Source organism: Lepisosteus platostomus, chromosome 3, assembly GCF_059453375.1.
Source record: "Lepisosteus platostomus isolate fLepPlt1 chromosome 3, fLepPlt1.hap1, whole genome shotgun sequence".
NCBI classification, from domain to species: domain Eukaryota; kingdom Metazoa; phylum Chordata; class Actinopteri; order Semionotiformes; family Lepisosteidae; genus Lepisosteus; species Lepisosteus platostomus.
The window spans coordinates 34,991,090-35,016,389 of NC_142613.1; the positions used below are offsets into that span (position 1 = coordinate 34,991,090).

Below are 25,300 nucleotides of genomic sequence, written 5' to 3' on the forward strand. Positions count from 1 at the left end.
CTTCCAAACAAGGATCTAGCCTGCCTCGCACCCAGTGTCCGCCAGATTAGAAATCTAGACCACCACAGTGATGGACTGGACTAAGCCATTATTGAAAACAGAGAGGTGGACTGAAAATGAATTTATTCTGGAGAACACGGGATGCAGGATGTAATATGAAGATATAGCTTTGAAGTTGTCATTCATACTCAAACAGGAAACACACAAGACAGAGTAAATGCAAATACTGGTGACAAACCCCACCCTTGGCTCAGAAAAACACTCATGCAAATGTTAGAAGTCTCAACAGCTTTTATTTCAGCATATTTTAGTTTTGGTTTATTTGTTAAATAAATGGTGCTTATGAGTGTCTTCCTTTAACAAATAGCAAAGCCAACACCTGTGTTTTTTTCTTCAGATTTTGAAGGATCAAACAGTTCTGCATTTCAAGAGAGAGCTACTGTATTTAATTGGAATTATTTCTATGCTGCACAAATGGTGCCTTCGCCATTAGACACAGAGTACAAAAGAAAAGGTACTTTTCTTTTACACTTTAAGTCCAGTTTTCACAGTTTCTGAGATTTCTGAGAAATCAGAGAACAAGGATTCTACTTTTTAGTTTTTCAGCAGTCTTGAAGGCACACAGACTACAACCGCTGAAAAACATAATAAAACAACACAGAAAAAAGATCTGCAATTTTAAGAACTGTGAACTCTTCTATACTTGCTCCATAAAGCAAGCCCAGGGACATTTTTGCATATCTTGAAATGGGAATGCATTAACATAATGACTCAAAAAGAACAGGAAAAGGTTCCATTATGTTAAATTTACAAATGTGCAGAGATGGAAGAATGGAAGAAAATTGGATGAAAACACCTGCTGCTTTATAAAATCTAAATGGTCTTAGAACTAAGGTATTTTTACCATAGATTACAAGTGACATACATCATGCTTCAGAAAAATTCTACATTCTGATGTGTAAACCAAATCAACAGAGAAGCGGTTTTGAATCTAGCATAAAGAAAAGCCCACTTGCTAATGTAATCTTCCCAACAGTAACTTAAAATCAAGATAACGCAGTTTTCTGTTTTCCACAATATATGCATCTTAAACAACTCCCAAATTTACCTTTGGCTTTGGCTTTGATAAGCAAATGTTCTGACCTGCCAAATAAACAGCATAACACACCTAACTGAATACAAACAGCAAGTACTTTGATAAAAACCCACAAGCAAAAAAGGAGAAAGGGAACAGATGTTCAATTCTCATGGGATAAGAGAAACAGAATCATGACATCATGGTATCTGGTAATTATCCACCTCTGCATTTTCAAAAGCCATCAAGGAGAAACTTTTAAACAGCACCAACCAAGGTATTAATCAAGTTCATTTTTTAATGTGAGTCTCAGTTATGTCAAGCATGCAGAACATATGTAGCTTTACAATGGTATTTTAATAATATTCATCATAACTATTTTTTATAAATTGTTACAAACTTACCAGACCGTCCACCCTCTAAGCTCTAAATCGGTCAAAGGTTCACTATTATGCATAGCTCCACTCAAGACTGTAATGATTGGACATGCAAACTACCCACTCAAGCATAGTAACAGATAATTTCCTGTCAGTTGAGACCAGACTAGAAAACTAGGACATATTGTTATATAGACACTTCTGTGCAAATCTGCGCATATTCATGCAGATAAAGAATTTAATGGGAATTTTTTAACTAATATTTTAAATATTCATTTAATCCTGACACCATTATATTTTGTATAAAAATGTTGCCTTTTAGCTTCTGTGGGTGTCCAGAGAAAAAACAAAACTATGTTAACTTGAGGAGAACTTGGAGAGTAATCAAACAGATTTGACTGGTAAGTGATGGATTAGCTACAATACCACTGCATAATGGCCACCCACGTACAATTTACTTCAAGTTACTGTGATCAAAATGATCAGTCTCTTCAGAAATGAGAAAAAACTGTTAAATGACAAGTCTGGTTTCTTCTTACCCAAACTAAGCTGTACTTATAAAAAACAAAGCTGTTTGTAAGATTAGAATACACTAGTGGAGATGTCAATTCCTGACACTTGTAACAATTGCTTTCCTTTAAGTGCATGCATTAAGGTATACAGTAACACAGCTTTTTAGTTTCTGAAAAATATGGATAGTTAATGTACATTAAACAGCTCTAACACAGTCTTCCTTAACATGAGAGCATTGCTGTTCCTGGTCACCATGGTAACTGTACACTCTCATATTATCCTTTCACTGTTACTGTCAGTCACTTGGCAATTAAGTTTGATTAAGCATTCTCATAGCGAAGAAATTATTCAGAAGCTGTAACTTCAAACCAACATAGAAGGCAAATTTCCTTTAACACAGAAACCATAGCACCTCAACATTTGTAGTACTATGAACATGCTTACAAATATGTACAGTAAGTGAAAAAATATTTTAAATCCTGTAATGTTTTGGCCCACTTCACAGTTTTGTCCAACAGCCAATTAATTAATTGCTTAAATTTATATAGTGCTTTTCTGGACACTCCACTCAAAGCGCTTTACAGGTAATGGGGACTCCCCTCCACTACCACCTGGATGATGCGATGGCAGCAATAGTGCGCCAGAACGCTCACCACACATCAGTTATCAGTGGGGAGGAGAGCAGAGTAATGTAGCCAATTCCTAGAGGGGGATTATTAGGAGGCCATGATTGGTAAGGGCCAATGGGAAATTTGGCCAGGACACCGGGGTTACACCCCTACTCTTTACGAGAAACGCCCTGGGATTTTTAATGACCACAGAGAGTCAGGACCTCGGTTTTACATCTCATCCGAAGGACGGCGCCTGTTTACAGTATGGTCTCCCCGTCACTATACTGGGGCATTAAGACCCACATGGACCGCAGGGTGAGCGCCCCCTGCTGGCCCCACTAACACCACTTCCAGCAGCAACCTTAGTTTTTCCCAGGAGGTCTCCCATCCAGGTACTGACCAGGCTCACACCTGCTTAGCTTCAGTGGGCTGCCAGTTGTGAGTTGCAGGGTGATATGGCTGCTGGCAATTGGCAATTGGCAATTGACAATTGATAGTAAAACCTATTAGTGAAACATGTACTGTAAGCACAGCATACTTGCAGTTACAAAAATATGATTTCTCAATGTTGACTGCAATGTCATATTAAAAAGTGTACAAATTTCAGAAAAAAAGGTGTCTAAAGCAATTGATTCCCAATCAATTATATACTATGCATATAAAGCATGCATCCAGTTGCTTGTATGTGTATACCAGTGGTGTCAAACAGATTCGACACACCAAGCTCATTTGGTTCGGCTATGTACAGTAGCAGGTGCAGTCAGGGCCTCAGCCAAGATTCAGTATACTCATTGTCCAAGCCTGTATAGCCCACAGATGAAACAGGAGCCCTATGTAATGTTTCATAAACACAGCACTCCCTGTAGTTCTCTGTCTCTGTCCAATTGCAGTATCCATGTTTGATGTTGCTTGATGCCATCACAGATGTAGTTTGCCAGGGGCATCTCTTTGTACAAAAATATAGAGGAAAAAAATGTGACCCCATGAGATCAGCATATACATTTCCTCTAGGTTACTCTGAATTGTGGAGCAACACTACCTAATGCAGGTGTGGGCAATTTTGGTCCTATAGAATCAGTGAATCTGCATTTTTCATTCCTGCTCCACTCTTAATAATCTAAATAACCTCACTATTGACTTAATGGGACTAATTTAATAGCTTCTCCCAGCTGTTCAGCTGCAGGTGTTCTGAAGAAACCGAGGAAACCTAAAAGCACATCAGCTTCTGAGCGCCAGGACTGCCCAAAATCTAGAGGATTTGAATAGGATATTTTTTAACATCATAATAAGTGTCCTGTAATTTCGAAGACAAGAAAAATAGTTGAACAATGTTGTGTAAGTGAAGAAAAGGGAAAAAAATGTATATTTCTTCATTAAAGTGATTGGAAAACTAACATATTTCATTTGTATGACAGACAGGTAATATCTAGGTATTAAGGTATAAGCGTAGTTGCCCAAGAGCAATAGCAATAGCTGTAGAGATTAATTTATTGCTGTTTTCTACACTGGTAATATCTTGTGAATAAGTAGCATTCTGCATTTTGATCATGTAATGTTCCTTTAACCTTTCTTTTTGTGTTTTTTGGTTAAAAATACTAAAAACACTCTGCAAGTTATGTAAAAATGCAAGCTGCTTTTCACTTATCATAAGAGCGAGAGTAAGTCTTATTGGTCTCTCAAGCAGAGTCCAGAGGTGATGCTGATCACTAATCCCAGAGACCATTTAAATTGCATTTCAGTCCTGCAGTTTGCCAGTTGATATAATGTATGTACAGTATATGCATTTATTTTTGCCAGTTGTTGAATGAGATATCCAGCCAATACTCTTTTCAACAGAGCAGAGATTAACATTTTTTACCACAACAAAACTATTTAAAATAATTGTGTTAATTAATGTTAACTATCATATCATACTAAAAGGGCAATAACTAGGTCTTGATTGGAATCTAGCATATACCCAGTGACAGCTAACTGCATTTTAAAAGGAAGTATGAATGTACTGTACATCAAAAATGTGAAAAGTTACGCGTACTGTAATATGTAATGTTTGTTTAGTATTTCAATACATATGGTATGCATCATCACTTGTCATCCAAGACTTCCTTGGGAAATCCAAATATTAGATATTAAAACAACAGAGGTTAAAAAGTGTATCACAGATACACGGCTAGGCTCAGCCTGAGTGCTGCATAATGTTCATCAATAATTCACTTTATGCTACTGTTAAACAGTCACCTCCCCAAGGCATAAGAAACAGCATATATGGAGCTATCCATATTTTATCACATTCCATATAACTGTATTTGTCGTGATTTGTAACAATTACCTAATTACTGGGTGTTTAAAGACATGCTTAAAATAGCTATGACAGTGTCATCAGAAATAACGATAACCTTTACCCTTTTATTTCCACTCAAATCTGTCACAAGCCAGCATGTTTAGAGCTGTCCAAATTCCCACCCACGGGCCAAGCATGGCATACAGGGTGTATATTCATCAAGCCTGTGGAGCAATTAAAAGGCAAAAGAGCTGGAGGCAAAGATGTCTGCAAAAGAATGTTTATTTTATGCAGCTGAAACTAAGGAGAAAGCAACTCTGAAGAGCTACTGTATGAAGTAGTACAGCTGATTGTGCAGTACAAAAATCTTTTCCTGGAGCTTATTTCATGATGAAGTGTGTCTGCAAAATAGTGGAGATTGTACAGTATGCTCATAAAGAAAAAGGAGTTTATGGGCAAACAAGTACAATACAAAACAGAGGAGCATTCAGCAAGTTCAGCAGAGTTAAAGGCAGCTCAACAGCTGAAACATTCTGTTTACCTCTATTTGACTTGAGAGTAATTAACCCCTACTTGTTCCTTTGCAGCCCACAAGCTGACACAGATCTTCATTCACACCTATTGTTTACTGGTGAAATTAATTATCTTAACCTTAACCATGTTTTAACATGTCCATCACTGATTAGGACACCACTGCAATGGCTTTCAAAGGGCATCACCAGAGCTTCCATTCCTGTTCCACCAGAATCCACGTTTTCCCACTGGTCAATGTACAGTAGTTTGTGACATACGTCAAATCAAGTCACGTTTGTTTTGTTTGCAAAGTTAACATAACACTGTCATAAAACAGTCTCTGTATATACTGTACTGCAGTCTCTGTGTATAAATTGTAATAGGAACTATTGAATAAACACTCTTAGTTTAATTTTCACACAGAAATTGCATATACATATAGTGCACTATGCAATGGTCTGTAAAATATAGTTACTGCACATGTTTTGATATATTATGTCACTTGTGCAATAATGGGTCTAAATTTATATTTTTATTTATAAACGTCAATCCTTTAGTCTCAAAACCTATAATGAGAAATGCTGCTACTGGAAAAGAAGTTGTTTCCACTTTTAAGCAGTTTGAGATCTCATAAACTGTAATAGTTTATATGAAATGTCATATGAACTATTAAACATTCAGCTATATTAACAGCATTTTAAACCTTTCAAAAAAATAATATTGTGTTTCACAATAATAATATTATTATCCCTATTATTCTTCAGAGTGTTTTCCCCAAATACCTACAATCCATCTTCTTTGAGACTGAGTGAAAATGAGTAGAACTTATATTGACACAATAAAGAACAGACATCCTTTAAAAATTGTTTTAATTTACCTCTCAGTTGCTAAGGAACTTCAAGTCGGGTAATAGTTCAGAAGTGGTCACTGAAACAAGAAGAAAAATCACATTAAATAGAAATTTAACTTTTGAATTTGGTGACCCCGCCCCGAACATAAGCAACATGAAGTTTCATGAACTAAAATAAATATGAAAGCAGCAGAGTGTACACATCTACGGATGCGGCATGTTTCACTGTGCACTGTACTACCGTCAAGCAAATGCTCTTCTGTACTTGACATAATAGGCGTTTGGTATATGAACCTGCTTGAGAAAGTGAGACTCCATTATCCTGGATTAAGAGGTCTGGGCTGGGTGTCATAGAGCAAGCAGTCCATCAGTATGACTAGGCAAGGGTTACAAGAGAACTACAGAGAAGTTGCTATGACAGCCACATCAGTTGTAATGTGACACAACAAAAGCTTTGCTTTCCACTATAAAAAGCAATACTTCTTCTGCACAGCGTGCAGAGTGCTCCTTTTCAGTGGTATTACAATTCTTTAAAAATATACTAGGGCAAAAACAAAAGATTGCCGCCAATTTCAAATGCTGAAGTAGGTTAAAAATGTTTTATTTCATAACATTGTGTTATTTTGTCATTCTTGATGAATATTTGGGTTGAAGAGTACAGTATATAAAAAGAACAGCATAATAGAAAATGATGCTCTTATCTGAAAACATATATAGAAGAAAGACACTGAGTATGATGATGTTCTAAATTCATTTTAAGGGAGACAAACCTACACCTCAAACTGATGCTGAGCATCACCTCTAGCATGTCCGTAGCAGTACTGTAAATTCTTCCCAGAAGTAAATACTGAACTCGATATCAAAAAGGGCATATGAATAATCCATTCCTAGATAAGAGGTGTCATTGATGTACAATACAAGACTAGGCAGAGATACGACATCCATCAAAAGCAAAGAAAGTCAAAGCTTTTCTGAATAATTAAAAGGTTCCAGAGAGACTGGCATTCAAAATGACATAAAACAAAGGGAGTAGATCAAAGAGTGTAATATATAGGTACTGGAAGACACTGTTACTTTCCATGAATTAATTTCCCACCCACTTTATAAGATATTATACAGAAACACACCTTCTGGCAGTTTATTTTCTTTATGCATTTCTCTTAGAACACTCTTATAAATTATCTCTTATTATGTCAATCTGGTTGCATTTATCCCCACATAAAATATTTTAATGCATCTGATTCCCTGAACTGTACACTATGGATCCAGGGGGTTATTGATCCAGTAGCCAGCAGCCATATCACCCTGCAACTCACAACTGGTAACCCACTGAAGCTAAGCAGGTGTGAGCCTGGTCAGTACCTTGGATGGGAGACCTCCTGGGAAAAACTAAGGTTGCTGCTGGAAGAGGTGTTAGTGGGGCCAGCAGGGGGTGCTCACCCTGCGGTCCATGTGGGTCCTAATGCCCCAGTATAGTGACGGGGACACCATACTGTAAACAGGTGCCGTCCTTCGGATGAGATGCAAAACTGAGGTCCTGACTCTCTGTGGTCATTAAAAATCCCAGGGCGTTTCTCGAAAAGAGTAGGGGTATAACCCCGGTGTCCTGGCCAAATTTCCCATTGGCCCTTACCAATCATGGCCTCCTAATAATCCCCATCTATGAATTGGCTTCATTACTCTGCTCTCCTCCCTAATAATAGCTGATGTGTGGTGAGCGTTCTGGCAGGTGGATGCTGCACATTGGTGGTGGTGGAGGGGAGTCCCCATTACCTGTAAAGTGCCTTGAGTTGAGTGTCCAGAAAAGCGATATATAAGTGTAAGCAATTATTATTATTATTATTATTATTATTGGAACCGTCTTTCAGTGGGTGTGGGAACATCAGAAGGTCCACACGTTTTGTTCCTCTTTATCTAAGACACCATAGAGACGCACTTATACTTAATGGCGATTCATCTTTGAAACTGTCCATATTGCCATAAAGGATATGGTTATCAGGTACTATGGCTGCTAAAAAAATGACAACACAGTGCTGGCTGACCTCCAGTTCTCTCTTGGCGTCAGTGGATTTTCTCTTTTTGGACTTTTTATTTTTAGAACTTTTCCATAACCGGTATCCGTGGTGCTAAAACACAGACAAAAACATCACTGGAGTCAGCAATCTTAGTCACATCACTATTTTTTTTTTAGGAATCAATTTCATATGTAGATATTCCATTTTAATATGCCACTCGTTGTAGTTGTGGGGTTTTTGGTTGTGTTTTTATTTTTCCGGGTTGCTGTTGTATGGAGGATTAGAAGAGGGGAGTTAGGGGGGTTCACTTTGTTTTTCCCTCATCTACCATTACAGTTTTTTTAATTTTTGATAAAACAAATAAAAATGCCTATCAAAAAATTTCAACACTGAAATAGCATAAAACGTTAATACAAAGGACAGGAAGGAGAGAACCAGAAGGAAGTCAGGAGACACAGAAAGAAAAGGAAAACCATCACCCTCCTCATCCTCTAAGCAAGAGAAGGGGACCTTGTTCTGGTCAGTCAAGGTGACCAGATTCTGTAATCAGAACCTTGTTTCAGAGAACTTGCTATTCTGCTTATTTAAGGAAATTCTGATTTCCTTTATGTTGCAATCTTCAGGCTAAAGACATTCCTTCCTAATTTGGTGATGCATCTTTAGAATGGAGAGATTGTTTCCCATTCACTATTGCTGTAAGAAGGGAGATTTAGTTTTGGACCATATAATTTTATTTAAGGGCACAGGTAATTTCTTACTAGCCTTATAAGGAGTTGAATATGTTTTTAGAATACTGGGGTAGAATTCTGCGATTCTGGGACTATAGGACTTAAGCCTCTGAAATGCATAGCTAATGTAGTGTAAGTGGTACTGTATATGTGTTTTTAATTAATGCTCTGTACTTTATAGATTTTATAGCTGTGTTATTGTCTTCTTATATTGTCTGTTCACTTTTGCCTCCAATTTATTACTGTGTTACCATAGCTGAAAAGAACCCACATGAATGAACTCACATCCCTCATTTTTGAGATTTATACATTTTGTTTTTTCATTCTATTTTCCTGATCCACTTAATCTGTATCAAGACATACAGTAGGCAAGCAGAAGGACTATGAACTAAATAAATGCATGCTATCCTCTTATTCCTGCATATATTGTATTTTTAATTCTAAAGTTCGTTTTAGGGGTATACAGTAAATCAAGAATTATTGATATGTCAACAATAACCTCACATGACTAACCCTATAATAATAATAATAATAATAATAATAATAATAATAATAATAATAATAATAATAATAAAATTTATGAATTGTTAATAGGAAGACCTTTATTAAGTAGTTGTTGTTTTTTTAAAAACTGAATACATTTAATGGAGAAACCATTCATAAATTAATCAAGAGCTACTGAAGAACAGTTTTGTGGCATTACTTAATCACAAAGAGGGGTACATTTTGAGGATTCTTATTATTTAATTCACACATACAAGAGAGAAATTAGGGCATAATTTCTATTCAATGAACGAAGAGGCAGTGCACTAATGATCTCCCATTTAGGAAGATAATTTTTGGATGAAATGTTTCAACAAATTTTTGAATGGGAAGATAGTTTAGGAGCTCTTAACTTTTAACTAATGCTTTTAATTTAATAATGCAGGAAAGGCTTGGCACACACTACTTTAGACTGCACAATTAGACCTACGTCTGCTCTCCACATAAATCCACAAATAAAATCATAATCAAAAGCTCTGTTTTTTTTTTAACAAGAACCTTAGTGACTTTTATTAACAGCATTTTGTCTTTGTAAATTTAATCAATATACTTATTACATGACATTTCACAGTACAAAACAGATTAATAACTGTTTTACAATGATGTCCTGATCAACACCTTTGTGGCTTTCCACAAAACAAGCCTAAAACTACAGTACAGTATATCCCAGGGGATATCTGTTAATTTTGTTAAGACAGTAACTTCATCCAACCTTATGCTAAACTCTTAAAATCAACCCTCCAGAGAGAACATCAACAGTTTTCTGAACACAATCCATCTTTTTGAGATGTTGATAAATCTTGAATTTACATTTTAAAAATAAAAAAAATCAATCTACATTTACACCAACAAAGTAAATGAAGACTTTTACTTTGGAACACAACCCAACAAGTAAAAGAGCAATATTTACTAGCTTAGTATTTAAATCTTTTAACCGTTTTCAAGATGTCATTCTAAATTGTAAATCCAAATTCCATTTTATACATTTAATGTTTTCATATGTCTGTACCCCTAAAAAAACATGAAAAGTCTTCCAATTTCTCCTATGCATTTTTGTTTCTCATAGAAACAATGTAGACCAAAGAAGGACAGCAACCAACTATTACATTCAGAAAAGGCCTTAAGGTTTTGATTTTGAACTCTTGGCTTTTTTAATTAAAATGTGCTTTACACAGTGTACTGTAAAGCATTTTAAATACACGTTTCAACAGGACTTACTTATTAAGGTTAAGAACTGGATCTTAACAGAAAGATTAGAGATTAATTGTGGGGTTAACAAGGAATTAGAATTCCACAGATGTTCTTATTTTAACTTTACAGGCAGAGGACAAAGCTCAACGTATTTTGGTATAATTTAGTTTATGGCTATAAAGAATGAAGAGTGGTTCAACTAGCATCTCTACAGAGGCTGATCAAAAGGATTGTGACATAGTATGAACCTGATACTGAAGAACAAATATCAATGTCATCTGACACTGAGGTTTCAGATAACAACCAAAAACATCTACGGAACATAAATCGTATTGATCAAACAAAGCTACAGAAAATACCCATTTTCTTTAAGCTGAATTCCAGCCAGACGTTCAAACAAAAATATAAATGATGGTATATAAAATTACAAAGATCAACTACCATTTACACACATTATACCAATTACAAAAAAGGGCAAGTAGGCCTTCACCAATGATTAGCATGTTAACCTTCAATAACCTCTGTGACACTGGTCTAGAACTCTGGACGTTGAGAACAATCTCCTATTCTGATTAAATCGAAACCCATTTATTCAGCAGGGAACTTAATGGAGCAACATGAGTGAATTGGCATCCCACTCTGGATTTGAACCCACAACCCTCTGGTCTGGAGATCTGAGCCCCAACTCCTCTCTGCTGTCAACCATAGTGTTCCCCACTTTCACTCCCGAAGGGTGCCAAGCCAGCATGTTCTTTCGGTCTTTCTTCAAAACACCAAGACAATTAAATCTGTTGAGTTAAGCAAGACAAGGATAACCCCTGATGAACCAGGTGCAATAAAACACTCTCTCATACTTAGGGAAGTCATACTCTTAGTCTTGTTGTTAGCTTTTTGTCTGATGAGCTTCTAGGCACAGGTATGGACAAATGTTCAGCCTACTGTCTTGAGCATATTATTTTACATATTGACTGGTCAAGGTATGTTCACAGAGACTTTAGAAAGACAGGGGCTCTCCTAGGAAGGAGGTGCAGAACACTGATCTACTGCACTCCATCTGAGGAGGTCATTTTTGTTTTCAAATAAATTAATCAGTTTGTTGAAGTTCTCGAAGGCTGTTTATTTGACTGCCTAGATACAGGGTATTTCTGCACAAACGTACATACGAGCAAGTAAGTAATTTCACTTAAGTTCCATTTGACATTTTAAAAACAGGTTACAGAAAATGAGTCATGTAACGATAAAAAAAGACAATTCAAAAAGACGGCAGAATTGCAAAGATGACCCTCATCACTGCTGCTTGCCCGTTGCAGAGTTCTAATTATTACAGGCACCACTGGGATATGTCGGTAGCAATTACTATAGTTGGCATCAAATGAGTGTTGCTGTCAAATGCACACTTCCTGATGAGTTTGGGGTGGCAGTAATGTTAATGACCAACAGGAGGTTATTCTTGGCTTTCCCACACTCCTTTTCTTGCAGCATTTAATCAGAGCACATGACTGAAGTAGTAGGTATTCCTTATTCCAAATAATATCGGCAGTTAATGTTCCCCTTTAAAGCTTGAAAAAATAAAACCATGAAACTATATCTACAGAAAGGCAGGGAAAAACATATTTTATTACAGTATGCATTCAGATTTTTTTACGATAATTGCTTAAACATTACTGACTGGCTTTACAGACTCAAAATTATCACTACCCCTGGAGAACGAAAATCTAGAACTATTGCTCAAAAAATAAGATAACAGGTGATTTAATAAGCAAATGCCTATCAGCACATCTTCTTCCTTAAACAAAAGCTTATTCATTCCACCCAAGAAAGAGTAATATCAACAACTTGAAAATAACCTCAATTACAAATCAATAGGGAGTTTCATATTTAGGATTGGATAAATATTATTCTTGTCCAGTTTTGTTTAATAAGCTCCAAAAATAAGTTAATCAATGAGCCCTAAATTTCCATTGTCTCTCCAAGGGGTCATGTGTGCTCACTGCTCACTCGCACTCCTGGGTTTTCAAGTACCTGAATTCAAAAGCAGCTGGTGCCTGGCAAATCAATAATGATCCCACTTCACTTTTCGAAAGCATAAATTCTGCGTTTTTAAACCAAATAATAGCTTTAAAGAGTTCTTTTCACCAAACTACAAAACAAAGGTTACCAACCTGGTGAGGTGCTTCTCCGCATGCTATTAATAGGGCATGTTTTTGAGGCAGTGTAATCATCTGTAATGATCATCCTTCTTGTGCCTTCAAGTACAACATTCGTTTTGACTAATTCATTGAAACGTTATCTCCATAACAACTCTGTTCACTTATTCTTGTCCATACATTTGGACATGTGCAATATTTTGTGGGGAAAAGGAAATAAACTTTTTTTTTCATTATAAAAAGTAGATTGAATTTGTAAATAAAAAGCAGGAATAGTGTAAAGCTTAAGACAAAAAAAAACTAAAGAAATTAGAGCGTGAAGAAAAATCCACAACTGAAATGCTTACAACCAACTAAGCTCCATTGAGCCTTGTCATTTCTGGCCCTTGGTCTCATGGGTGTACTGACAGAAGCTGCTTACTCCCACTGGGGCTCAGTCTGCATATCATCTCTTCGGCCTTCTTCCTGAACTAAAGCCATCTCTTCCTTTCATACAAAAAGCAGTATGAATCTTAAAAAACAGTAATAATGGACTGGAACAGACTCTTGGGGTAACAGCTTCAATACCTTGGAGAATTTGTATTGCTACTGTATCTGACATTCCTTGGAGACTAGGAATTAGAGTAACTGCTATATACCGAGAGCCTTAGATCATTCCAGATAACGGAGACATAATCCAACATTGTCTGCCTTCTACGCAGAATTTAGGAACATGAAGAAACCTAAAACAAAACTGAATGGTTCTGACATCACAGCTATTTAATTGCAAAGGTTCTTCAAAAAAGAGTATCAGATAGAAAATGTTCTATTACACTCCAACAAATTAAACAGTTAATGTAAGGTATCACTGTATTCCCTTGTCATGGTACATTTTTTTTATCAGGTGTTATGGTTCTATGCTGGAGCTAAATATTCAAATATTCATTTTCTGCAGTGTGGTCAGGGGGTTTCTTTAGGGCTTCCTGTAAGAAGGCATGTTGGCTGCACAGCAGAAAAATCTGCTGCATAACACAAGAGTGCTTACAGGGAATCAGTGCCTTGAATTTGACATTGAGATATTGATTTATTTGTGCTTGCTTGAGTTATTGATTGTTTATTGTTTAACAAGCACATCTGAGGAAAATACAGCATTATAGCATGCTGGCCAGTACTGGACAGGGTTTTCATGTCAGATACAAAGGAGGTGGAGATACTACTACAGCAAGAAATAGCATCCTCTGGATCTTTATTGCTGTGATGATGTCAGATATTACACATTGATGATCTCTACTTTAGTAGAGGGTTAGCCAAACTGCTAACTATGGTATAAAGAATAATAAGGCAAATCAAGCAAAAACTAGTTTCCCCAGATTAGTGAGAGTGTCAAAACCCCTTCTGCTTCACCTTAGACCCTCACTGAGCTACATGTGCTCTGCCCAGGCTTCAGCATCAGGATAGTTCTCCATAAGAAGACAAAACCTCTGACACATTTACTTGGGAGCTGGTTAACAGTAAAAAAAAAAAGTATTATGAATACTTAAGTATTATGTCTGAATGTATTACGTCACATTACTCTTATCAGCATGTGTAAGAGAATGAAAAATTGGAAGGCAGCAATCACCAGATGAGATGGAGGCAAATAAAGCAACACTTGAATTCCTTACCGTTATATAATGCAACTGCAACATATGGTGTGAGCTGCTTTTTGTCTTAAACCTACCAGCTGCATTTTAGAAAATTAGGAGAAAATAATAGAGCACTCAGAAACTCTTTGGCATAGTGGAAATCTTTTACAATGCTATTATTATTTTCATAAAGCTAACACTGCAAAATGTGTACCTACTGTATTTAGAATGATAAAGTTTTAAATACTGTAGCTCATTACTATATCGCTTTCAATAACTGCTTAGCCAATACAGGGAGACCAGGGAGCTGAAGGGGTGGAAGGCAGGTTAAGTTCTAGAGGGGACACTAGTCCATCGCAGGACACACACAGACAAAAGACACCACAGCCAATTTTTCCAGAAGCCAATTAACCTACCAGCATGTCTTTGGATTGTGGGAGAAACCCAGAGCACCTGATGGAAACCCACATGAACATAGGGAAAATATACAAACTCCACGTAGATCCAGCAGCACCACAGGAATTGAACCCATGGACCCAACACTGCGAGACAGCAATTCTTACTTCTGCACCACATGCTACCCTAATTTTAAATATCACACAATTAAATTTAGTCTTTGTTAAAAATAATAATGATAGAGTTGAGAATGGAGTCTGGAGGTGGACTGAAATAACTACTGTATGCCTTCATCTGTTACATTTAAACTTCTTTCAAATAACAGATTAGGTACAGTTTAGTGTTTACTGTTTTCACTACTTAAGAAAATAATTAAATACTTTGAGGACAGAAATAAATTCAGACAACCAGGGAAAGGCCTCTCTGAAGCCACTAGGCGCACATCTTTCAGAACCCTTAATACCACTGTTTTTTAAGAAAAAACACCATATATATTTTCAAGATTGTCAATACCGTAAAGGATAGAACTTGATGAAGTGAAAAATAATTGTGGAATGGCATTTGATGAAAACTGCATTCTGCTTTCTTCAAAAAATAAAAGAAGAGGATGCACAGACACGTTTTCTATTAAAATAGTATGAGAGCAGAAATCTTGCTTTTTAAGAGAATTATACCATTTTGTTATTCTTTTTTTAGAAAGTGTTCAAACTTCTAACATGGAGATCAAGACCACTATATAAGTATAAAATTCACTGTACATAAATCTAAAAAACTCTAACAGGAAAAGACATCAAATTAAGATTGTCAAAAGAACCCACTTTAAATCACAGAAGACAATAATAACATTAAAATCAAAGCATCTGGATTTGGCAAAGCCTATGTTGTTGCTTCCATAGTCTGCTTTTATTATAACAAGGATTACAGCTTCATTAAAATAGGAAGTGACTTGCTCCATCTTTTATTTTTAGATCTGGAAGCTGTTGTTTTGAAGGAACAAATCCTTGATTAAACTCAGGATATTTTTTGTGAACAGATTGGTTTGCTGGCAGGATTGCACATGCACTCATAAACCAAACAAACTAGGGTGCTCTCACTTGATATTGCATTTGGATCGTCCAGCATCATCTGGGCACTGGGGATGTCTAGCAGACAACCAGCAAGATAAGATAATGGACAATAACAACATTCTGAAAGAAGCAATAGGTTTATTCCATGCTGATAAGAGAAGAAAGAAAACACACAGTTTGGCTGTGGAGCCCTCTTTGGGTGAAGGCTCCACAGCTGAAACGTTGTGTTTTCTTTCTTCTCTTTTCAGCATGGATAAACTTATTACTTGTTCCTTTGCAGCCTACGCATGCTGATGCAGCTACCCACCTGAACTGTAACAACATTATCACTATTACATTATTAGCTGACATGGTTCAAGTAGAAGGCAAATCTGGATCACCTCTGCTCTGCTTTGGGATGGCACCGTTCAAGTAAAACACATTACAACAACACAGGTAAAGGCACAGATACTTCTATGAATGTGAACACATGACCATACCCTGCCTCCTTCTGCAACAAGCGGAGGAGCATCTGCGAATATGCCTTGGCGCTGTGACTGCACAGCAGGTACAGGTGCCTGAAGTACAGTGCCCAAACAAAGTGTGAAGCAGTGCCTGCTGTCTGAGTCAAGACCATAGCACATAACTGACAAGACAAGACTAATATCACCATTTCCCTCTGTAAACTTGGGCACACCAAGATGCTGTTAATCATAAGGAGGTTCTTCCTTATGTATTTATTTTAACTGAACATGGTTAAGTTTCTCATAGAATTATGACTAAAAATTGAAATGTTACAGAAACCTTGGAAACAAACTAAAAAATAGGACTACGCCTGTGGTGTTCTCTGATATACTGTCCTCACTGGTGAACAAATGGAAATGGTCATCTGTAAAAACAACACAGGACCTAAATCTTTACAAAGCAAAGGATGACATTTGGCTTTTTTGTACCCATCTGGAACCCTTAGCCTTTCTACAGCAAGGGCTACCTATACAGATATGATTACACCTAAATGTGATAGGCTCCAGTCGGTTCGGAGACAAGGATCTATTGCAGCATTTCTAATCATTTTAAAATAAAGAGGAAGGAGGGAGAATCCAACAAAAATTTGCAAGGGAAAAATGCAGCAGAACAGAATGGAACCCCAGGGACTAAACAAAATGTCAAAGGACCACAAACTTCAGTGCCTGTAATTAACTGCCAGTAATATTAGGAAACATATACAAAAAACTGAAGCTATTGCCTACGCAGGCAATCCAAATGTAATTGGAATCACAGAAACATGACTAAGAGAGAGTGATGGTGACAAATACACAATCATTCCAAAGAGACAGGAAAGGCGGAAGAGGTGGAGATGGTGCACTACACACCAAAAAGAACAAGCAGGAACAGGAACTAAACATGGAGTAATGGAAGGTCTCAGTCTTACAGAAACAACAAGTGCATTGAATTAGAGTGATTCAGATGTTCATTAGACTAAAGTCTTACATAATGAAATAAAGAATACAGTATATGTGTGGAAGATGAAAGTGGAGATTCTGACTTTGGGATAAACGATATGGGATGTCAGTAGCTAAAGCTGTGATAGCAGACATGGCCAACAACTGTTCTTAATAAGTTCGTTAGGACACCTCCTACCAAGCTTGTACTTTCAAACAATCAAGAAACTGAGGAAAATAAAGGTGAGACAATTATTACGGCACAGCAATCCCAATATCAGTAGGGTTTCCAATACATGCTGACACTGTACCAAAGGTTTCTAATTTCAGGAAATAAAATATTAAGGGAAGTTTAAGAGGAGTAGAATGGAATACCATAACAATGTACTCTGCAATGTGCAGAGAATACATAGTTAAAAGATATTTTGCTTGAAGCAGAAAACAGATTTCCAAGAGTTGGGAAACACAAGGTTAGAAAGCAATGGTCAACATGATTTTATACATCAACGAAAAAATAAACATAGAAAGAAATCACTTTATAAAGAGATTAGAAAGGACCTGAATCCAGTTAAAGGAAAAGAAGCATAATGAACCAGAAAGACAAATGGGAAGGTTGAGAGAGAAAAGAATACCGATGTGGAGGCTAAGCGTTTTTTTTCCCCACTATTACAACAGCAATACTGCTGCTGTTGTTCCAGTAAAGGATGAAGCAAAGTGCAGCCTCAGAGATACGGAAAATGTTTAGACGGTGAAAAGTAATGGCTGATATATTAAAAGAATATTTCACTTAAGTGTTCGGCAAAAAAGAAATCAACAGCATGCCTCAGGCTGAGCAAAGACAAAGTTCCATTTTAAATCATATTAGCACAGAAGAGGCAGAAGTGTTAGAGGCACATGAAGGGCTTAAGATAAATCCCCAGGACCCGATGGTATTATACTACCTGTACACAAAAGACATTCACAAACCATTACAAAAATGATTCAAACAGTCACATGTATTCATTATGCATAGACTTAAGAACTGCTAATGTAGCACTTATCCAAGAAAAGGCTGACAAAATTGAACACTAGGTTTTCTTTCTGTATGAAAAATAGTAATTACATTTAAACTAGAAGAATGCCTGTATTACTACTAAACTAGATATTCACCTGTTGGGCAATATGACTCTGCAAGCTAACATAGACTATAGGAAGGACTATATAAAGTAGACTTAAGTGTTTACACTGTATAGCATGTTGATAGATCATTTCCTTAATACTGTGGGAAAGCAATAATAGGTACAGGAATGTCATGTGAAAATCTTTAGTAAATGAAGACAAATTTAGAATGTCATGTAAAACTTAAGTCATCACAATACTAAAATATATTTCTACTCTGTAATTAGCCCAGATAAGAGTGACAAAGGAGTTTACCACCTTGGCAGGCTAAAAGAACTGATTGTTTTTGATACAAGAACAGAAAAGACTACAAGGGGACTTGATTACAATATTTGAAATCCTCAAAAGCACTGACAAAGTCAACCCTATTAACTTCAATCACCAGACCAACAAATCAGAGGACACAAATAGAGGAGTTTTTTTCTTTTAGGCTCTTTTAAACCTGAGAAAAGAAGGCACTTCTTTACAGTTATGAGAGACTGGAACAAACCACCTTTTTATGTTGTCAAAGCTGATACTGTTGCTTCTATCTAGAAAGGTTATGTGTGATATTTTGGGAATAATCAGCTACTAAAAGCCAAATGAACCAGATGGGCCATATAACTTCCTTGCAAAAGTTTCTGTTCTCAAGTCGATGCCAACCCCTTAAAATTAGAGTGCACAATTTACTGTAAAAATTCTATGTTGAAAATATCATTTTACAGGCACAAGCAGGATGTCAAAGTGCTGGCTGGTATTTCAAATGAAACGCAATCATTAGAACAGCTATGATCAAATCAAAGCCTAGGTGTGTATATGATCTCACTTCATGCCAGGCCTGTTTTTGGTATTAGATGCCTGTATTTCATAATGGTTTATGGAGCATGAAAGACATCCTGTTTCGCTCAGCTTAGTCATCATTTCACCAAAGGAATTCATACGCACTTCATTCTGTACAGGAATAGCAGTAGGGCTCAGGATTAGCTGAGAGACCTGCAGGTGAGGAAATGCGGTGGTAACAGGTGGTAACTCTGTTGTGCACTTCTGTCATGTATTTTTTTTTTAACCAAACTTGCAATTTATCACCAGATAGCAAACAAAAACACCATGAGATATTGTTACATAACTAATCCAGCAAGTATTTTTAAAACTAATTTCAATCACTATATTTCACAGCATTGCTACATTACCATAATGTTTTGTTTGAAATAAGGAACATGCTTTTTCTGTCTTAAACTAGGATCACATCAGCCCTGAAGAAGGCAGCATAGACACCCAAAATTAGAGCTTACTAGTTAGAGTTGCTGAAGACCAGTTCTGTGGTTGGGGTGACTGGGGGGGGTTGGGGTGTAAGGGCTGAATTAAAAGGAACCTGTCTTGCACAAATGAGGCAAGAGTTTCTTGTGTTACAAAATGTTGTGTGGCTCACCCTGTGAACTGTCTTGACACACAAGAATTATTAAGTAGACCTTTCTAAAACTAAAACTCTAAGAACAATACATCAAAACATAAATGACAATGGGCTTCAGACTTCAAGGTCTGAGAAACTTTCAGAACCTACAGTTGGTGCAGAAACAGCTTGTAACTTACTCTTACTTATTGCTTACTGCTTAGCTGACTCTGGGTACTAAAGGCAGATTTAATCTTTGAAACAAATGAAAAAGGAAATTTAAAAATAAATAACAGAAGTGACTTGAGATTCAGACAAAACATCCATGCTTTGTTTGCATAGTTTAACAATCAGCATTAAATAGCTGCGTAGCACACAGGTGGATTCCAGCAAGCGCCTTCATTATGATCTGCCCATGCCAGCCTAGGAGGGGACAAAGCATGTCCCGTATGTAGGCCGTTCAGCCATTTACCACCAACTCAGCACATCCTGTCGCAGCATCAAAATCACCTGATTGATCTTCCTCCAAGATCTAATACTCAACTGTACTTTTGAAGAGCCGTGTTCAACTTGAAAACACAGCATCCACAGTGCTGTGAGTAACACTTCAGCACTGGAAGTAAGATTACAATGATCCTTTGACTGGTTAGCATAATACAGTGCTTTTTTCACTTATCTTCAGAGATAGACAGGACAGGAGCCAAGAAGTCACAAGTCTTTTAAGATTACCAATGCTGTGGAAGGCAAAAGGAGTTACAGTAATAAAAGTATTGCCCTTACTACTGAAAGCTTGAACACATTTACAGTACATACTAGTTTGGTATTGTTCACTACTGTTAAGCACTGGCCAGAAACCAGGGACTTACCTTTTACCATGGGCAAACAAAAAAATCAAGGCCTCTTTATGTATCTTTCCAGATTTTGGTTGGTTGGATAATTTTATTATTTTTTTAACTGTTTTATTCCTCCAGTGGCACTTGCAACCCAAAATATAGACATCTGTTGCTCTCATTGCATTACAAAGAGCAGAAGAGTGGCCACAGCATATACAAGCCGCTGTTCAGGTTTCTGATCATTAACTACCTCCATGCTTGCACATAAGGGCCAGTTATTTTCCCTGTTTCTCCTCTCCCTTGCGACATCCACTCACTACTTCTACAAGCTGCACTAAACCCCTTTCTGGTTATGCCTGACAATCCCATTACTCATGACAAATAACCTGCTTAGAGGGAATCTGGAAGTTCCAATCAAGAAGCTTCAAGTTTCTTAATGTAGTGAGAAATTAAGAGGCCCCCACAGGTGGGGTAAAACAAAGCTCACAGGATGACCCAGACGTACATCAGCTAATGATGAAGAACTACATGAGCTTGAAACCCACTTGCCTTATTTTATGCAACTTGCCAGAAATACTTTCAAAATCAATCTTTTCTCAAAGCAAATAACGACAATTTCAGCAGGCACTTTGAAGCAAGACACCAAATAGTAATGGTCTAAGTCTCTTGCTGCTTCTGCTTTTGGAAGATGAAACAACAAGACTAACAAAAGGCTAAAGCATAAAGTCAGCTCTCTGTAACTCTGTAGCTCTGTGTAACACAGTGGTATTGTTCCCTCTGGTACCAAAACATGTTAGAACACCTACTGTACATGGTTTGAACCACTGAGTGTCATAGTATGTTCCCTTAACTAAAATATGTTTCAGGTCTTTCGATCAAATCATCAGAACCCAGACCAAACATTTTTGACAAAGATCAATTTCCTAAAAGAAAAATCACTTCTGTGTAACTACAGGTATGGAAACCAAGGAACAAACCTAACTCTGGCTTACCAGGGTTGTGTAAATGTGGGGATATAATTAATGTTACTGTCAAGGTTAAACAGAGTGGTTGGAGCCGTGTTTATCATTCTTTCAGTTTCCTTTTTTTTGCTTCTGTCCTCTCAAAGTCTTCTGGAACGCACTTAAAACTTGCAAACTGATTCAGTACAGCATGACTATTAAGCTCTTCAAAATTATATTTCAACACATCCTAGAGAATCGCTTCAAGGAAGATCTGGTCTGCACAAACATTACAATTACCAGTCTTCTCTACATTTTCACCACAGAATAAAGCCTATTCATCTGAGGTGCTATCTCCGTGGAATTTGTACTGTATGTTCCTCCAATGTTCGGGTGGGTTTTCTGCGGGTGCTCCAGTTTCCTCCCACAGTCTAAAAAACATATCAGGAGATTAACTGGCTTCTGGCAAAACTGGTAAGTTGTGTATGGCTGTGTGTATAACCAGTGATGGACCGGTGTCCTGTCCAGGGTGTATTCTGTCTTGCGCCCACTGGTTGCAGGACAGGCTCCAGCTCCCCTGCGACCCTGAATTGGACGAACCGGTTAGCAAATGGAGACCACTGCACTATATATATCCCTTATTATAATATGTGAAAAAAATAACCATGGGAAATGTATATTTCTTTTTATTTTCATAGAACTTTCATACAGACATTTCAGAGGAATATATCAATATGGTGAGCATCAACACAAGCATCACTCTTTGAGATACTATACAATTAGATTTTTTTTTCTATTCATTAAGCCTAAATGTTTTTGCTTTCATCTTCATGAACTGATCTTTCATGACTGTGATACACTTAAGTGACTCTGACCACTGCTTTAAGACCAAATCACCTAATCAGCGAGAGCTGATTGGACTGAGGTGTTGAAGTGATTGAACCTTTTGTACAGTATGCCAAGACTGGTGAAAATAAAAAAAATCAAATATGTCCAATTAATAAAAAAAGCAAGGCCTTCATGTGATCACAGAGTGATTGATGGGGAATTCCAGGTGTAATGGTCATCATGGCCAGGATGTCTAGTTGCTGCAGAACTCTCTTGAACTCCACTGACTACATGGTGCTACATTAATCTCCTGGTCCTAGTCCTGGTACCTCATCCTTCTGCTGCCTGCGAAACAATGGCTGTATTGTGAGACAAGAATGAGACAAGAATGTGACAGTTATGCCACTGATGTCCTACTCACCAGACGTGAGCCCCATTGAACATCTGTGGGAAGACCCAAGACGACATGTTGCAACTAGGGCTCAGACACCTTTGACCTCATGTATTTGTCCGGGGTCTATGAGAGGATAGGAACAGAATTCCACAACACAGCATCTGTAGACTGGTCTCAGCTGTACAGTTCATATTTCTTCCAGCACTACTAGGCCATGACTCACACAGGAGGTCCCTTCAATATGTTACTCTGCATAATTAGTTTTTCCATGTCTATTCAATAAATTGAAACTCCACCCACTTTAATCGATACTTATTTTCTTGACAACTTTTTTGCAGTTATTAGTCATACATTTCATTTAATTCTCAGCGAGTTTAAATTTTATCAAAATCAATATCAACAGAAACCAAAGGTTTGCATTGTGGGTTAAGTCATCCCCAAAAAATGAAGCATCCTTTTAAAAGAAACAAACTGGAGTGAATGAGCAAGGAACTGATTTTTGCCATTACTTTAGTACTTCAGAATAAGTTCAGATTCCCAAATATAGTAGGTTTCTAGTGATTTATCTCATTCTTGGTGATCCGGTCATTTTAGGCAAAGGACAGCCAGCTGAAAGGATACTTCTATTAAATTTAGTGTGCAAACAGGCAGCTCACAAAGTCTCCTTATCTGCTGCATCAGTGATACTCAGTATCCGTCTACCTCCAATTCAACTCTCTGAGGAATAACTTGCCTATGGAGTCCTGGAATGGTTGCAAATTATGACATGAAAGACCTGATTCATGTAGAGAATTCCTGCCATACAAATGTGTGACTTATATGGGAAAAAAAGAGAAAAGGTTGGCTGTCTGCCACTGCATTACCAAGTGCAAGAAAAAAAGCTAACTTTTAGGCAATAACCCATCACAGACTGGAAGATTTATCAAGTCATTTCTTATCAGGCTCAAAGTGTAAGCGAACACCAGGAAGTTCCAATAAATACATGATATTCTCTTTGTTTGGATTTGGCAGAGACTGGAAAACTGCAATTATTCAACTAACATTCTTTCTAACAAAATTATCTTTATTTTCAGATCTCTTTTCCAATTTTCACTTGTGTAAAGTTAATTTCACCGTTTTGTGATAAAAAGTTCAAAATGTTTGCTTTGCAAAAATGGTATCTAAGCTATTTTTCTCAGTATGACAAAATACATTATATGTCGTCCACATCTTATAGAAGATGAATGATAAAGTATGGGGATGCTGGGTGTAGGTTAAATTGTAAGCAAAAAAATTAAATGCATCTATTTCTTATACCAGATTTTTCCTTTAAGAACAGTTGAACACCCTGTTATTGAAAAAACATTTGAAGACTTTTTCAGCATAACACTAAAACAAGCTTTTAAAATATTAATAGAAAAGAAACTGGAAAACAAAGCATTCAGTCTACAAAGCAAATTGTGGCACATAATCAAACTTTTCTGACACTATGTATATTTTACAAGGAGGTCTGCAAACCTTGTCTAGGACTATACTGTAGGTACAGTATTAACATGCTTTAAATAAGCAGTGACACTATCTTCACACAACCTCTTCCTAGTTGCATGTTTAACACATCATAGAATACAATAAGGCTCTCACTTATCTTTTAAGCAAAAAAAGCACTAATATTTTAAACCAGCCCCAATTAGTTTCTCTTCATTACCTGCAGTTCACCGAAGTAATCCTCATGTAAAAAACGTTTTAACATGGGCAGTGCTACTGCAGACTGAAAATCTGCTCTATGAAAATCATTTTATATTAAGTAGATAGAGTTTTTAACTTTATATGTTTTAGACATTTCCTTTGAAGTCCTCAATGAATGACTATGCTAAATTTACTTTCCACAATTCACTGGATAAGTGAGGAAAATAAGCACGTTTTTCAAAAGAATTATACGCAATGCGAACCACAAGTGAATCCTGTATTTTTGCAGTACAAAAGTACTATCCCCAGTGCATCATTTTACTTCATTTGCAGTGTTATTATCTCTATTGTGACTGATTTAATTCCTCAAATCTTCTTCCCATGGGCCTTAACCTGACCAAGCTGAAATCAGCTCTATCTACCAGCAGAGTTGCTCCAAACAGTGACAGTTAATGAGGAAAAGGCCCCACTGTCACTCCTCTTGAAATAGGCAATGCAAGTGTAACCAAACAACTGACTAACATGTCATAGGTAGGAGGAAGAAGAGCACCTGCAGGAAACCCACAAGAATGTGTGGAGAGCATGTTTGCTCCATACAGAAGGTACTCCAGCCCAGCACCACACCCTGGACCCAACAGTTGTGAGGCAGCAGCACAACCATGCAACCACCCCTCCCTGGAGTCAGTAAATTTAGAAAATCCATCTCTTTTCGGACCACCACAAAATTTACCAGACCAATAAACTTACATTGTAAAAAACACAAGCAATGAAAATAAGAAAATA

The 25,300-nt window shown here is 37.1% G+C and overlaps 1 protein-coding gene across 19 annotated transcripts in view; it reads right to left on the reverse strand.

The window, feature by feature from the left end:
* LOC148674791 (dystrobrevin beta) overlaps nucleotides 1-25,300 on the reverse strand; it is a 192,611-nt gene that overhangs the window by 161,835 nt on the left and 5,476 nt on the right. For 15 of the 19 annotated variants that reach the window (XM_088625444.1, XM_088625445.1, XM_088625428.1 and 12 more), the window contains exon 2: nucleotides 6,245-6,294. The exons of 1 other annotated variant lie outside the window; for it this stretch is intronic. The gene's annotated coding sequence lies outside the window, so the exon portion shown is untranslated. Of the gene's footprint in view, nucleotides 1-6,244; nucleotides 6,295-22,879; nucleotides 22,976-25,300 lie in introns of all 19 variants that reach the window. 3 more of the 19 variants (XM_088625438.1, XM_088625440.1, XM_088625427.1) reach the window with 1 other exon arrangement.